The sequence below is a fragment of the Grampus griseus genome, assembly GCF_964374135.1.
Source record: "Grampus griseus genome assembly, chromosome: X".
NCBI lineage: Eukaryota > Metazoa > Chordata > Mammalia > Artiodactyla > Delphinidae > Grampus > Grampus griseus.
Genome location: NC_138999.1, coordinates 30,718,870 through 30,737,339, shown reverse-complemented (window position 1 = coordinate 30,737,339; position 18,470 = coordinate 30,718,870).

Here is an 18,470-nt window from a genome sequence, read left to right as displayed (position 1 = left end):
TTGTCCCTCAAGAATCGCCTCACTTGATGCTAACGGGTCCCCATAAGCATCTTCACAGTCCTCAGGCTAACTCAGGAGATGCTCCCTTTTCATCTCATCGTACAGTATGACAATGACTGATGTTCTTCCACATGTCCTCTTCTCTATGCTGAGCATCTTGAAAGTCAGGGCTGTTCGGTGCCTGGCCTTTAATATGTATGAAATGAGTGCATGAGTCAGTGATGCTCAGGAATGAGAGGCTGTGGGTGAAGGTTTAGGAAAACCTTCAAAGTGCTCTTGGAATGAAGGAACAGAAAGCCCACAAGAAGAAAAAAAGTCAACAGGGAATGAATAAACTTGCTTGGGATAGTCCACTAAATTTCTACACCCTTTTCAGGAAAAAAGGCTTGATAACACAAGTAAAAGCATAAGTTTCCAGAATTGAAAGGCCTAGATCCAGTTTTATTCCCCAGGAATAGAGCATTAAATTTCTTTGTAAGGAGAGTAACAGGAAGCCTTATCTGCTGGTCATACTTATTGGTAGGTATTTGCAAGGATGTTCTTATGACTTATTATTCATCAATTGCTTCTTATGAACAAGCAATTCCCACCCTAACCAGACACCAGGAGCCTGTTAGTTGGCATCTGATGATAGCTTCACATCTACTAGACCGAGAAGGAAGTGGGCTTTCTCTGCTTCCCTGTAAGGACTCATGGACATTTGCTGCCATTGGGGGCTGCTGTACTTGGTGTACAGTCATCAGTAAACCAGGCACTGAAGTCTTGAGTTTTATCTCCTCACTGCCCTCACAAGTGATTCATCTTTTCACAACCGTCTTTAGCAAATCAAGAATAAAGTAACAGAACCTCACTGTTTAAACCACTTGTGATTACCAGGGAGAAAACAGGGATTCATTGGCTGCAAGAGATTATACTTAGGGGAGAAGTGAAAACTGTGAAGCATTTGCAGATTCAGCCTATATGGCATGTTTCCTCAGCACAAGCTCCTTGAGGATGTTTCTATGATGCAGAAATCAATCTATGGCATCCAAGTTGGCCCTTTATGACCTGTTCAAATACCCATCACACGGAGCTTCATTTTTTCGTGTGCCGTATTGTCATGCAAATACCTCAGCACACTGTGTTGCTCACCATTTTGGATTATCCCCCTTTGGTCAAACAAACCAAAATGCTATTTCTGGGATTTCTTTTCATCCCACCATCAAGATTCCTCCCTCATTCTGCTACATCCTCCAGTGATTTTTTTCTTTTATTGCTTTAGAGTTCATGGATAATATTAATTTTGGAAAGAGATCTGTAAATCTTCACATTTCATTTTAGCATTAAACTGATGTTACATAAGAAGAGAAAAATCTGTAATCCATCATATAAATGGAAATGAGAATGAATGCAGCATACACCATTCTATAAAATGGTTTTATCCTGCCTGTGGGGAATAAGTTAACCAAACTGACCTGAATAGATGCCTTAAATAGAAAACATCACAAGCAAGATTCAGCTGTGTATTGGATGGAAGCGAGGAGAGGGAGAAAACTGCAGGGCCCAAGCAGTCATTTTAAGCCAAGGACTTCCAGGTGAATGATCTTTCAAAGAAAAATGATCATGCCCAGATAGAAAACTATGTACTTAACTCCAAACAAGGCTGTTTCAAACTTTCTCCTTGAAGTGGAATAATATCAGGGTGAAAAATGATTTTGAGAAATGCTTCATAGGATATTAGAATCCATCCACACCTTTCTGCCTCAACTAAACATAGGCCCAGTGGATTTGGGGGACTTGCCTCCCAATCTATTTTTATCTCACAAAATACTTGCTATTAACATTCAAAGCATAAGCAGCAGTCTTTTGTGCTTAGAATAAGGAAAACACCCTTTCCCTTCAGCTGATGCAAGCAGTGAAGGCTCGCTGCCTTTATCAACAGAGTGAGGATCCCAAAGCTTCTGAGTACCCCAGGCATTAGAAAAGCTGTGTATGGCTGCACAGGATGCATTCAGCCAAACATGAATGAACCTGCCAGCCTTTGCAAGTCTAGAAATATCTAAAGCTGTTCTCAGCAGACATTCCAGGAGCAATTTAAATTTCTGAGGGCTTTGAAAATATATATTTTTGGTTATCTCACATGGGAAGTGTGCAACGATGAAATCCTACTGTCTTCTTCCCAGCCCACTGGCTCCCCACTCCTAGCAAGCTCAGGTAACTTCTATGGAGAAGGCTTAAATTCCTCTCAAGCTCTTGCCCTAGCAGACTTCCAAGAGAGTCATCAGGAAAAGGTCAACATGAGAATGGCTAAAAGCTCTCTGATGTCCCCAGACTCTACCCTAGCACCTGGTCTAAGGGTTCATGGTAAAAACTGGTAAGGCCACAAGTCTTTGCCGATCTGAATTCAACACTGTCTATATGGCCTCAATTTCTGACAGGAATCCAGAAATGTTGCCTCCCTTGGGAGGTAACTTAACTCCCACCAAACAAGACTATCCCTCATCTACCAACAAACTGTCATATTATCATGGCCATTACTTCAACTCCTGTTATAAAGCTTGTAGCAGGAACCCCAAATGGAATTTGATCCAGCCCTCTATTTTCAGAATGAAATGTTATATTAGCTTCACTGAATAGAGATTGGGATCATTTAGCGAATGTAGAGGACGCGGTAATTGCAATAAGAGGTTTCATTCATTGTGAGATGAGTGTGTGCCAGGCACCATGCATGAGGCACTTGATATTATATATCCCATTTTTCGTATCAGAAGACTGAGGCTTAGGGAAGACACATCACTTCTCCATGGTCGCGTGGACTGGAAACTAGAAATTCAGAACATAAATTCAGGCAGGCAGACACCAAAGCTACCTCTGTATATATATATTGTTCATTTTTCCCCAGCAGTCCCCATCCCTATTGCTATCATCTGGAAGCAGCACCTCTAATCTTATGGTACAATCATCTTTCTTCTTTCACTGCAACAAAGGATCCTAGGGGAGGCTGCCAATCACAGGCGTGCATCTTCCTAGACACAATGACGGGTACAGACTCTGTGCCAGGGAGTCAGAGCGCTTCTCTGGGATTTGGGCTCTCCTCAGCCCCTCTATGATGGTGAAGCTGTGAGGACAAGAGCTGTGAGAGCCAGGCTGAAGAACTTGAGGACGACACTGGCTTACAGAAGATAAAGGAGCCCACCGCAGAGAAACAGAGCCTGGCAGAGAGAGCACCACTGTTCCCACTGTCTCAGAGGCCTGGCCACACCACTGCCCACCTTCCCTTGGTTACTGCAGCAGATCAAGTCCCTTTGTGCCTCAATTTATTCAAGTTGAGTTTCTAGGACAGTCCCTGACTAGGATCTTTAAGATAAAATTATCAACTGTATTTGTTTTTCCTTTAGTTTTGTTTTGTCTTGTTTTAATCTACTGCTCCTAATACAGTGTTTGGCATGGAGTAGAACCTCAAAAACATAAAAAGTAAAATAAAATGAAAAGTAGCCTAGAATACTGACCCCTACACATCTTCTTTCTTGAATGAATATTCATGGTAAAGTGATATGCTAAATTCACTAATAATCTGAATAAAACAATTACTTCTAAATGAATATGAGACATTCAACTTTACAAAGGAAGATAAGACTTATATTCTTTACTCTTTCAGCAAATTTTCATAGAAGATAAGGGAAGTCTTTGAGAAGGCTTCAAAGAGGCAAAAGAGGCAATAGGCAAAAAGATAAAACAAATCCAGATAGGAAACTTGCATCAAGATGTGGACACTCTGTTTTATGATAAGAATCAAGTCACTGGGAGAAGAGAAATAAGTGTTATATTCTGACTATAATAATAGCTAACCTTTTTTGAATGCTTGCCATGAGCCCAACACAAGATATATAATGACATTTTCACAGCCCTATCAATAAGGATTCCAAACAGCAATTCCCTGCCCCAATTTAGCAAATAAGAAAACTGAAAGAGAGACTTTAACGAAGTGTCCTAAGGGTGCCTTTCTAGTCAATGGTGGAAATGGGTCACCACAAGGTAAAGTCCACAGCCCATGGGTTTAACAAAATGCTTCAAAGTCTTTAATATTAGAAACTGTAGGATTAGATAAAAGCCAAAAAAAACCAAAAGAAAGCAAAATAAAAAACAGAAGATGATTTAGTTAAGTGAGGTAACATGAATTTTATTGCTTAATATCTTAGGAAATTAAAAAGTCACAAATAATAAAACATTAAATAACACAATATGATAATACATACAGAACATCATTTTCAGAAGTTCCTAGACTATAGATAAGGAGAGGTATTTATTTATTTATCTATCTATTTATTTTTATTGGGGTGTAGTTGTTTTACAATGTTGTGTTAGTTTCTACTGTACAGTGGAGTTCCCTGTGCTATACAGCAGGGTTTCATTAGTTATCTATTTTATACATATTAGTGTATGTATGTCAATCCCAATCTCCCAATTCATCCCATCCCCCCTTTCCCCCCGTGGTGTCCATATGTTTGTCCTCTACATCTGTGTCTCTATTTCTGACTTACAAACTGGTTCATCTGTACCATTTTTCTAGATTCCACAAATATGTGTTAATATACGATATTTGTTTTTCTCTGACTTATTTCGCTCTGTATGACAGCCTCTAGGTGCATCTATGTCCCTACAAATGACCCAATTTTGTTCCTTGTTATGGCTGAGTAATATTCCATTGTATATATGTACCACATCTTCTTTATCCATTCGTCTGTTGATGGATATTTAGGTTTCTTCCATGACCTGGCTATTGTAAATAGTGCTGCAATGAACATTGGGGTGCATGTGTCTTTTTGAATTATGGTTTTCTCTGGGTATATGCCCAGTAGTGGGATTGCTGGGTCATATGTTAATTCTATTTTTAGTTTTTTAAGGAACCTCCATACTGTTCTCCATAGTGGCTGTATCAATTTACATTCCTACCAACAGTTCAAGAGGGTTCCCTTTTCTCCACACCCTCTCCAGCATTTGTTGTTTGTACATTTTCTGATGATGCCCATTCTAACTGGTGTGAGGTGATACCTCATTCTAGTTTTGATTTATATTTCTCTAATAATTATTGATGTTGAACATCTTTTCATGGGATTGTTGGCCATCTGTATGTCTTCTTTGGAGAAATGCCTATTTAGGTCTTCCACCCATTTTTGAATTGGATTGTTTGTTTTTTAGATATTGAGCTGCATGAGCTGCTTATATATTTTGGAGATTAATCTTTTGTCCGTTGATTCGTTTGCAGATATTTTCTCCCATTCTGAGAGTTGTCTTTTTGTCTTGTTTATGGTTTCCTTTGCTGTGCAAAAGCTTTGAAGTTTCATTAGGTCCCATTTGTTTATTTTTGTTTTAATTTCCATTACTCTAGTAGATGGGTCAAAATGATCTTGCTGTGATTTATGTCCAAGAGTGTTGTCCCTATGTTTTCCTCTAAGAGTTTTATAGTGTCTGGTCTTACATTTAGGTCTTTAGTCCATTTTGAGTTTATTTTTGTGTATGATGTTAGGGAGTGTTCTAATTTCATTCTTTTACATGTAGCTGTCCAGTTTTCCCAGCACCACTTATTGAAGAGAAGGAGAGGTATTTAACTTAAAGGTGAATTAAATCTGGTAGGTATAATATTAAAAAAGAAATGGATTTCTAGTAATTTCTGCATGGGATCATAGTTCTGTCTCCTGCAGTAATCCTAGATGCCCATTAGAGGAGCCTTGATTAAAGCATTATTAACAAGCCCTGTGTCTGTTTGGCCATTGGAGACTTCTGTATATGCTTGGGGATAATTTTCCAAACCCAATTAGATGTAGAGGGTTAAGGCATATTAGCTTCTCCCAGGATAACTTCATGTTGGACCCTACAAAACCCAGTGAAACACTGTAAGTGGTTTATCCACCTCCTCACAGCTCATTCAACTTCTGAGTGGTTCCCAATGACTTGAGGAGTTTTCTCTCTTCCAAGACTCAACTTTGCTATATTCTTTAATTATTGCAAATCATGAGAGCAATTTCTATGGCAGATTATGTTGGCAAATTCTCTTCAACTACCTCCTTTTTCTTTATTATTCATTTTGCTATCTCTTTTTGTTGTTGTTAGAATTTCAGCTCTTCCTATAAAATGGAGAAGGTTGATGGGCATTGGCCCGATATTTTCATTAGATATAACTTTTTTTCCAAATACCACATCTAAAGTTCCCAGAGTTAGAAAATATTCAACTCATTTCTCATGCATTAGAAAAATCATGAAAAGTGTAATAGATGATTCTGGGTCAGAATTTTAAAAATTAGCACTATGTTTCTTGTTTATAATTTACCACTTTTTTGATTACCACTCAAGAAGAACTTAAGCACAAGCTAGTAGCCCCCCAGTTACCCTCCTTGCCGGCAGCCCCTCCTCTTCCAATCTTCCAAATTAAATTGTATAATGTGAAAATCATTATTAAAGGTAAAGAAAAAAGTTAAACATGTTCCCTAAAGCACAGTTTCTAATAATCCCACCATATATATATAAGCAAGTAAATTTATATGGATAACATTTTCAAAAAATCAACATTATAGCAAAAATTGAGTACAACCTGAGATGTGATTATTCATTGTTTCTGAACAGAGGCAGACCTTATTAATTTAGAAGAAAAGCAAGAATATACATGAGGGAAGATCAAGTTGATTAACTGCTTGCATTGCTTCCCGCTCCCTTAGCCGATGTTACCATTTCACCCATTTCTCTTAAAAATAAAATGAATAAATGCTTTTCACTGGTTCTTGGAAAATATTTTCTATTTATTGAGTGCCATTTAACTTCCCTTCATAATACCCTGTGAAATATTATAAGGGAATCTAATTTTAGCCTTAATCTTAGCAGGTAGGACTATGGTTAAGTAACTCATCTCCAGGTTACAGAGAGGCTGTCAGAACATAAGAGCATTCAAGTCTTCTACCTCCCAAAATATTCACTTGGCAACACAAAAATAAAATTTTAACTATGGATATGTCTACATTACATGAAAATAGCAGATTGATTCAGCTGGGGAAAAAGCATATGCACATTTATGGCATTGTATTGTCAAACATATGAACTGATTTTTTTTAATATTTTGATTTTGGTGCTGTGAGGACACAGCTGAAATGTGACAAACACTAAGTTAGCAATTGAAATTCAGAGCAGCCAATTTTGAAAAACACTCATTATGTTGATCATCCACACATATACTTTTGGACACACATTTATTAACAAAACCTGTTTCCTATCACTCCTATATGTCCTTTTAATGACCATCATGGTCAAGCATTTCCTATGCTTCAGATACAGCAGGGTGTGAAATGCAACTAATTTCTTAAGATGTAATAATTTCAGAGCAGTGCATAGAGAGTAACAGCAGTTTCATTCATATCATGGTGACAGCTTGGCTCTCCTTGATTTTACATACACTAGAGACAGTGCATGTAATGTATTGAAAAAGAGACCTGGCTTGGGTGGTCTCCTTGTCACAGCTCTGTCATCACCTTAGTGGAGGAATGTAAAAAATATCATTTAGTCCCTTCCAGCCTCTTCTGCCTTGTCAATTTCAGAAGAAGGGAAAGAAGGCAGAAGGGAAGGAGGTTGGTAAGGAAGCTCAAAAAGAAATGAAGGGAGGAAAAGGATAGAGGGAGGGAACATATAAAGGGAAGGGAAGGAAAGAAAATAATAAAATAATGGAGGGAGGAAGAAAGAAAAGGAGAAATAAGACAAGCATAGTTGGCTGAATAATGGCCCCGCAAAATACCAAGATCAGATCCTGGAACCTGCACATGTTACTTCATATGGCAAAATGGACTTTGCAGATGTGATTAAATTTAGAATCTTGAGAAAGGTATATTATCCTGGATTATCTAGGCAGGCCTAAAAGTCCTTATAGAGAAAGGCAGAGGGGGATTTTACAAACAGAAGAGAAGTAGGCAAGTGTGACCACAAAAGCAGAGACTGGAGTATTGACCAAATAGTTCCAACAGCTACCAGAAGCTGGAATAAACAAGAAATGGTTTTTCTTCTAGACCCTTTGGAGAGATCATGGCTCTGTGGACACCTAGATTTTGGCCCAGGGATACTGATTTTAAACTTTTGGTCTCTAGAACTGTGAGAAAATAAATTTCTATTGTTTTAAACTACATAGTGTGTGATAATTTGTTACAGTAGCCATAGGAAGTGAATACAACAAGGGGTAAAAATGTGTTGTTATTGTTGTTATTATTATTACGATTAGTTTGCTGGGGCTGCCATAACAAAATATCATATACTGGGTGGCTTAAACAACAAAAATTTATTTTCTCACAGTTCTGGACGTTAGAAGTCCAATATCAAGGTGTCAACAGATTTGGTTCCTTCTGAGGCCCATCTCCTTGGCTTGCAAATGGCCACCTTCTTGCTGTGTCCTCACATGATCACTCCTCTGTGTGTGTGCATCCCTAATGTCTGCGTCCAAATTTCCTCTTCTTGTAAGAATACCAGCCAGACTGAATTAGGGCCCACCTTAAGGACCTTATTTCAACGTAATCACCTCTTTAAAGGGCCTATCACCAAATACAGTCACGTATAGTATGGGGGGTTAGGGGTTCAACACAATAATTTCAGCAGGGCATAATTCAGCTCATAACAACACATAAAACTCATATATTATTTTCTGCTTCACTCAACATATCCACTGAAACAGAAACAAGATACATGCAATCTCTTCATCTGTTCAGCAAGCATTTATTAAGCACTATATGCCAAGTGGCACACTTTGTGCTGAGAATAACATGATAAATGTGACAACATACTTCCACTCAAGTTTTCAGAGCGTAGCATAACTGATAAAATCATTACAATAAAGTGTTGTATTCTAAGTACAGTCATTGCTTAGAAAGAAGAGAATTCAACTGTGTCTGAGGTTTGGAGGCAGTAGGGTATAAACACTGTAGATAAGAGAATTATTGATTTGGATCAGGAATAGGAGTAAGATCTCACCCATGGAAGAGCTAAAGAATGGTGATCCTCTGAAAAAGAAAGTGTTCAAAATACGGAAGAGAGGAACATGAAGAACTTTAAGTAGGTCAGTAGACGCTAGATTCTTGGATTCAAAAGGAGGTAGGGCTTCCCTGGTGGTGCAGTGGTTGAGAATCAACCTGCCAATGCAGGGGACACAGGTTCGATTGCTGGTCCCAGAAGATCCCACATGCTGCGGAGCAACTGGGCCCGGGTGCCACAACTACTGAGCCTGCGCTCTGGAGCCCATGGGCTGCAGCTGCTGAGGCCGTGTGTCACAGCTGCTGAGGCCCAAGCGCCTGGAGCCCATGCTCCGCAACAAAGAGAGGCCACCGCAATGAGAGGCCCGCGCACCACAACGAGGAGTAGCCCCAGCTCACCACAACCGGAGAATGCCCACGTGCAGCAACGAGGACCCAACACAGCCAAAAATAAATAAATTAATTAATTAGCTTTCAAAAGGAGGTATAGAGTAGGAAATGAGGTAAAAATCTATTCATAAATGGCCTATTTTGCCACCCTTTGAGTTCTCTTGCAGGCAATGATGGATAAGTGAAAATATTAAGTAAGGAAGTAATATGATTAGATTTTTATCTTAGCAAGGTATTATGGAGGATGAAGTAGTATGGAAAAGAACTGAAGTGAAATAAGGTAGATGCAGTTAGAAAGTAAAGAGGCCAAGGGAGAAATGATCAGGCCTTCAATTAGGGAAAGATCAGCACAAATGAGGGAACAGTATGGATGTGAAGGATGAAAAAGAGGAAAATTGAATTTAGAACTTGATATAAAACAGAAAGGGTGAAAAAAAGAAAACAAAAATAGAAAGGGTGAGCAGAATGAAGTAAAGCTTCCTTGGATGATGATATCCTCAAGGAGAATAAGGTATATTGTTTTATAATGGATTTACGATGGAACTAATCAACTCAGGTTTGGACATGCTGAGTTCAACGCACTTATATCTAGGGGTGGGCCCTATCTGCTTGGCAGTGGGATTTATGGATATCAAGGACCCAGGAGCCATATTTGTGATAGAGATTTACATTTAAGAGTCATCCAGGTATAAGTGGCTATTAATAACATTAATGTAGACATAGTCACTGAATGAGACTTTGTAGAGTAACAATTAGTGCAGGGTTGTCCAAGGAATTCTGAGGGAAATCAACTCTTCAGATATAAGCAGTAAAAAAATCAAAAGTGGTTAGAGGAGCTGGAAAAGAACTGGGATAAAATGGTACCCCAAGAAATCAAGGTCAGTAACATTCAAGAAGGGAATGGATTCTGATGTCAAGTGGAGAACAGGTCAGGAAATATGACAACTGTGTCCACTGCATTGAGAATTAGGAAATCATTAATAATACAGGCAAGACCAATTACAGTGGAGTCATGAGAGAAAAATAATTACATTGGGAATAAAGAAAATGGGAAAGGAAAAATTGATTTTTTTCAGCCAGCTTTTAAAGGTTTTTGTTATATGACTAATCCATAGATACAGTATTTTATAAAATATATATGCATTGCACCACAATGAGACACAAAGCAAACTTAAAAGTCTCTCTTCATGCTTCCCCCTATATTTCTCTCCTTAGATATAACCACCATTAACAAATTGATGTGTAACCTTCTATTTTATTTATTGGACCTTTATGTGAGTATATGTATTAAGCACATATTTAAAGCAAAACACAATATCTAAAAGCCATAAAGAAAAAGATTGACAGAACAAGCCTTATTAAAAGACTTTTGTATTCTAAAGTAATTCATAAAGTTTGAAGATAAAAGACTGTAAGATGCTATTTTTTATCATGTTCAGCAGACAGGGATGGATAACCAGAATGAGCGATATGTAAATACTCACAAACTAAATGGAAAAGCCATACAATTCAATAGAAAAATGACCAAGACTATAAACAAGAAATTCACAAAAAGCAAATATAAATGATAGATTGCCATATGAAATATATTCAACCTCACTGATTATCAGGGAAATTCAAAATGAAACAAGAGTTTTATTCACCTATAAGATTTACAACAGTGTAATAGTTTGTTGTCATCAATTATTGGTGAAGCTGTAAGGAAAAGGGCACTCCCATATACTCTTGTGAGAGTGTAACAGGAAAATTTTAACAGGCAATTTTTGCAATACCTACTGAAATGTTAAACACACATATGTTTTGGCCCAGCAATTATCCTTCTAAAAATACTCACACGGGACTTCCCTGGTGGTGCAGTGGTTAAGAATCTGCCTGTCAATGCAGGGGACACAGGTTTGATCCCTGGTCTGGGAAGATCCCACATGCTGCGAAGCAACTAAGCCCATGCGCCAAAACTACTAAGCAAGCACTCTAGAGCCCGTGAGCCACAACTGGTGAGCCTGTGTTCTGCAACTACTGAAGCCCATGTGCCTAGAGCCCATTCTCCACAACAAGAGAAGCCATCTCAATGAGAAACCCATGCACCTCGATGAAGAGTAGCCCCCTCTCACCGCAACTAGAGAAAGTCTGTGCGCAGCAACAAAGACCCAACACAGCCATAAATATAAATAAATAAATAAATACACATATATACAAAAATATAAGTACTAGGATGCTCACTACTGCGTTATTTGTAATGGCAAAAAAAGAAAAAGAATAGAGAATCGAGATGTGCATCAAAAAGGGAGTGGCTAAACAAATCACATCCTCCACTCAAGGAGTCACAGACACTAAGACAGAGAAGTGTGAAGCCCCTGTCTCCGCAAAGCCAGGAGCAACAATACCAAGAAGAGTATCGTTGAAATTCAGCAGCTGTCTGAGGTCATATCCTTTTCAAGACTCATGGCATGACTTGCAGGGATGGAGGAAATGGGCACTGAGACTCCCTTCTGTTACAAGAGTGAGGTATCTATGGTAAGGGAGCAAAGAATGAGGACTGTAGATGGAAAAAAATGTAAAGGGAAAGAGATCTCAAAAGTAGAGGTAGAAAGGGGGAGAATTAAGGAAGAAGAAAGCATCCAGATGATATTTTTTTAGAAAACCAGAGTCTATAAAACAATTAACTAAGTAATTCAGTAATGGTTTGATTCATTTTTCACTGGAATATCCTGTGCATATGAGATTGAGGGCGTGTGGGTATCCCGTACAAGTAGAAGGAGGTCCTATCATCTATGAGTACTTAAAAAACATTGGTGTGGAATAAATTAGGGAGGAAGATTAGTCTTCGGAGGACAGCCTAGCAGGAAAACAGGGATTTGATAACACAATCCAACCATTCTAAAATTTTAGTATGCATCAGAGGGCTCATTTCAATACAGAATGCAAGCTCTACCTTAGGCAACTAGTGAAAGAAGAGTAAAGTAAATCTAAAGTAATAAGAGGAAAGAAGATTATACAGTTAGTGCAGAAATCAACAGAAAATAGAGAAAATCAATGAAAACAAAAGCTGGTTCTTTGAAAAGATCAACAAAATTAATAACCATTTAGCCACAATAACCAAGAATAAAAGAGATAAGATACAAATCAACAATATCAGCAATGTAAAAGCAAACACTACTGATTCCACTGGCATAAAAGTATTAACAACTCTATGCCCTTAAAGTCAGTAACTTAGATGAAATAGACCAATTCTGTGAAAGACAGGAACTACCAAAAATCACTCAAGGAGAAATAGGTAACCTGAATAGTCCCAACTCTATTAAAGAAATCGAATGTGTAGTTTAAAATCCCTCCTCCTCTTCCCCCCAAAAACACCCTGCAGTTCGAGTGGTTTCACTATAGAATCATCACCAAAGTTTAAGGAAGAAGTAAGATCACTTCCACAAAACCTCTTCCAAAAACCAAGATAACACTTCCAAACTCATTTTATAAATCCCAGTACCTTAATACCCAAACCAAAGGCATTAAAATTAAATATAGCTATATACTAATATCTCTAATTAACAAAGATGCAAAAATCCATAAAAAAATAATAGCAAATTGAATCCAGCAATGTATAAAAATGAAAATACATCGCAACTAAGTGGGGTTCATCACAGGAACTCAAGGCCAATTCAACATACAAAAAATTAATTCAGCATATTAAAACACTAAATTTTAAAGTATGATTCTATGAATAGGTGCAGAAAATCATTTGACAAAATTCCACATTCATCCATGATAAAAACGCTCAAAAACTAGTAACAGAGGGGAGTTTCCTTAGTCTAATTGAAGGTATCCACAGAACACCCTATAGCTAACATTATACCAGAAGGTATGAGATTGAATGCCTTCACCTTAAGATAAGGCAAGGAAGCCTTTTTTTGACCACTGCTATTCGATATTTTATTAAAAGTACTATCTAGATTAGTAAAGCAAGAAAAAGAAATACCAGATATACAGATTGGGAAGGAAGAAATAAAACTTTATTCTCAGATAACATGATTGTCTACGTAGAAAATCCCAAAGAATCTACTAAAAAACTAGAACTAATAAGTGAGTTTAGCAAGGTCACATGATACAACGTCAGTACACATAAATTGTATTTCTATATACCAGCAAAAAATAATTGGATTTAAAATTAAAAAATGATAATGCCATTTATAATTGTACCCCCAAAATGAAGTACTTGGGTACAAATCTAATAAAATACACGCAGGATCTATAGGTGAAAAACTACAAAACACCGATGAAAGAAATCCAAAATTTAACTAAAAAAGAATCATATATATATTATAATATATATTAAGCGTACCAAAGTCTATACTGATATAATAAATAAATAATTAAATTAATTAATTGGAGGAAGACAAATCTTCCTTACAGAATAATTCCAAGCAATTTATGTCAATATGACCCAGAAAGTGCATCTAAACTCTCTTAACTTCCCTTGAGTGTAGGCTGGACTTAGTGACCTGATTCCAAAGAGAACGGTATGGATGCGAGGTAGAGTAACTTTACAATGGAGAAACCTAGCATAGCAAATTGGGTCCAGGGATCAAGGTTAAAATCGCCAATGATAAGTCATGTTGATAGCATGCACACATTTATATAATGTCATTAGAACGACATTTCACCTATGTGGTATTCTTTACAAAATCCCATAACCCAGTCTAATCATGAGGAAACATCAGAAAAACTCAAAAGGAGGGACATTCGACAAGGTACGTGACCAGTACTACAAAAAACTGTCAAGTAGTCCCACGGCTACTTTGGCACTTCAACAGAAAGCAAGGAAAGTCTGAGTAATTGTCACTGTCCAGAGAAGACCAAGGAGACATGACAAATGTAATGTGGTATTCTGGATTAGATCCTGGAACAGAAAAAAAAAATCCATTTGTGCAAAACTAATGAAATCCAAATGAAGCCCATAATTTAGTTATCAATAATGTGCCACTGTTGGGTTTTTTAGTTTTGGAAGGTGTATCACAGTTTTTAAGATGTTAATAATAGGAGAATCTAGAAAATGGGGGATACAGAACCATTCTGTAATCAACGTAAAATTATTCCAAAATAAATTTTATTTAAAAAATTCTTTCAAACTTAAATAGTTCTTGAGACTCCTGAACACACACACACACAAAATATACACATAATATATACAAAGAGATACACAGATTGCTGGGCCTCAGGAGGCTGCGCCAATAGTAATCCTGACTCGGACATTTCTCCTAATGGTTCTCACCTGCCTCATCTGGCAGTACAGGCTATGGAGCTCACCACACAGGTTTTTGGCTTCCTGTCTCTGTATTCACAGGGATCCATAAAAGGAGCCAAGAAGAGATGGTTTGGGCTGATACCAAGATTCACCCTACTGCTGGACCTGGTGATATACATCTGTTTCCTGTTTTATTTACCTGCAAAGGAATTAAACTCTATACAAACCCCTGGGATGTCAGGGCTTTTGAGGCCCAAACTTTCTTACCATCTGTGTTTTCTGAGAATTATTGTGAGACAGATTATGCTTGGAAAGCATTCTCCATTCTCCAAACAGGCATCTATCAATCAGCAAATTCAGTGATTTCAAACTCTCCACTGAGCAAACATCACAGCTCATTTTGCAGGCTTGGAAGACAGTTCATGCTTCCAGGAGCAGGCTCAGAAACACTTTGGGAAATGTTTTTACATGCCACCCCGCCAAATCCCCCAAGAGACAAGTAATGCTCACTTCCTACTCACTGCCAGACTATGTTTCAAAGCCAAGACCGGAGACAGACTGTTTACAGCCTCCAAAGGAAGGAAGGTTCAACTATTAGAGACAAGCAATTGAATAAATAAACCCTACAACCTAAACTGATTTGTTCATGCACAGCTATTAATTTGCTTTTGGTAGATACACAACAAGAGCAGCCACAATTCTGATGTGGGTAATGGCTGAAGAAGCCCCAAAGCCTCTCTTCCAGGTCACATACTAAAAGCCAGCTTTGAATCACACTCCAGCATATACCCATTTATTAATTACCGATTATCAAGTGTCCATAAAGCAGTTCAGGCAACTTGGGAGTGGCACCTAATAAGTGCATTTTTAACAAGCATCTTAGATGATCCTGAAGCACACAACAGTGTTAAAACCACTGCCTCAAGCTGTGCATACATCAGAGACGATTCTTGCCTTAGCTGCCTCCCATTTGGTCTCCGGGAGCTGGAAGAGACCCAGAAAGAACTGCTGGAAGGACGCCCAGGGAAGGCAACATTTGAGGCAGATTGAAGGTGCATTACACATGCTCCTGAGCTTGTTTATCTTATAAAGCATAGAAAGTATCTGAGGAGATTATTTTTAAATACAGGGTTATGGAACGTACCCCCGACATGCTGAATCTGCATGCTTGCTGTGGGAGAGTCATATATATTTTTCAAAATCTCTGTGATCAATTATAATGCATGTTTGTGAACCATTGGTATTGAGCTAGCCAAAAGTCCCTTTCCATTTCTCCTGCTCCAGTTCTAGAAGCTTCCAGCAATAGAAAAATATTGCATTTTTTTGTACCCAGAGTTGCTATTAATTATCACTGGGTTCTCAGGCAAGTCATTTAACATATCAGAACTTCAGTTTTCTCACAAGAAAATACACTAATAGAGATACCCTGATAAAATATTATCCCGATTCCAGTCATCTAGTTAGCCACAAAGTTTTGTTTGCAGGTGTGGCAGGAGACAATATTTTGATAACCAAGGCTTTTCTTTCTCCCACTTTCTTGATAATCTGAGATCCTTCACCCACTGGGTCACTGGCATTACATGAGTCAGAGGAAGGCTTATCCACCTGGGAATAAAGAAATGGAGTTTCTGAGTAGATATTTTAAACTGGTAGAATATATGAGTTATGAAAACCTGGCACTCCAGTAAACTCAGCCTTGAAGGAAGCAGAACTAGAGTTTATGCTATATGTATTCTATTCAAAGGGTTGTATAAGGATGTGAGAACAGTTTCCTAGCCTATCCTGATAAACAATCCATGTATTTGCTTTAGGGAAAGAAAAATAATTGACAGACTTGATCAAGGAAGTTAAATTGTGGATTAAATGTCCCCAGCCTGTTTCCTAGGGCTTAGGGTTAGTGGGACCCAAACATAAGAGGTGTTAGGGAAAGGTCCCTGGAGAAGTCCCATGGCTACTTTGGCACTTCAATTTAGAGTAGTTAAGTTATAAGTATATGTTCTCAATGTGGTGATTGGAGGAGCATCCAAAAGTGGCTTACACCTTTCAGAGGGACATAAAAATGGCTGAAAGTACACTGGCAACTTGGTTAGACCTCAAAATGAAGAAAAATGAACACACATATTGGGCTGTAATAAACTGGGCACCACAGAGCAGAGGGGCATGGACGTTTGAGTTACAGAGGCAGTTGATGTCAACCAATAATACCACTTAAGTTTATTCACTTCAGCCGACATCAGTGTTTAGTTGATTCCAATGCTAAGTTATACATAATAAATGACATATACTCCCCAAGCGCCACCTTATTTATAAATCCCCTTGGAACATAGATCACCTCCAGGACAAAGAGAAGGAAAGGAGAAACAGGAATTTCCTCAACTAGGAGAGTGCTACCCTAAAAGAAGTTGAGTTTCAATCCAGACTTTACCTTCAATTTAAAAGAATACAGTTTTCACTACTGAGCTGAAATGGAAGCTCAAAATCTAATTTTAGTTCAGGCAAAAAGATAAAGACATATTAGCCCTTTTGTGGTTGGTGACTACACTCTACCTAGGACAATTTTGCTTTCCTGATTAAAGAAAAATTATTTATTTATTATCATATATTTCTATTCTGATGAATATGTTAATTAAGTTTCTGTCCAGAATATAGTATCCCAAACAGTGACTATTTTATGCAAAACAGCTCATACAGTATAAGTGAATTTTTTGTTTGTAACTCCTCTTTTTTCTTTCCTACATAATTTTAAATGCAAATGTATAAAACAATAATTATACATCTATATTAATGTGCACACAATGCATAGAGATGTAATTTGTGACAACAATAACAAAGGTGGGAAGAGCTGTGTAGGAGCAGAGTTTGTGCATGCTATTGAAGCTAAGTTGGTATTAATTCAAACTAGACGGTTTTAAATTTAGCAATGTTAATTGAAGCTCCTATGGTAACCACTAAGAAAATATTTTATAAATATACACAAAAGGAAATGAGAAAAGAACCAAAGCAGTACACTTCAAAAATTAAACATAAAAGAAGGCACAGATGAAGTAAATGAGGGAAAAAGGGAATAAGAAATCCAGAAAAAAATAGCAAAATGGCACAGGTATATCGTTCCTCATCAATAATTACATGTATGTGGGTTAAACTCTAAAAGCAATAAACAGATTTGCACAATAGATTTCTTAAAAACCCATAATCCAACTACATGTTCTCTACAAGAGACTCACTTTGGATCCAAAGACACAAATAGCTTGAAATTGAAAGGATGGAAAAAGATGTTACACATAAATAGTAACCAAAAGGGAGTTCGAGTGGCTATACTAATATTAGACAAAATACTATTATAGGGGACAAAGAAGATTTTATATTGTGACAAATGGATCAATTCATCAATTAGAGCCAAAGAAATTAATGAAGACCTAAAGAAATGGAAAGATATCCTATGTTCATGGTTTGGAAGACTTAATAGCAAAGCTACCCAAAGTAATCTACAAATTCAATGTCCTTACTATAAAAATTCCATTCTTTTTTTTTTTTTTTTTGCAGAAATGGAAAAGCCAATCCTCAAACTCATATGGAATTGCATGGGGCTCCAAACAGCTGAAACAATTTTGAAAAAAATAACAAAGAGGACTCAAACTTCCTGATTTCAAAACTAGCTGAAAAACTATAGTAATTCTAACAGTGTGCTACTGGCATAAATACCAAAGGAACAGAATTGAGAGTCCAGAAATAAATCTATATATCTAAAGTCAACTGATTTTTGATAATGATGCCAAGACCATCTGTCTTAGTCTGCTAGGGTTGCCATAACAAAATATCACAGACTGAGTGGCTTAAAAACAGCAATTTGTTTCTCATAGTTCTGGAGG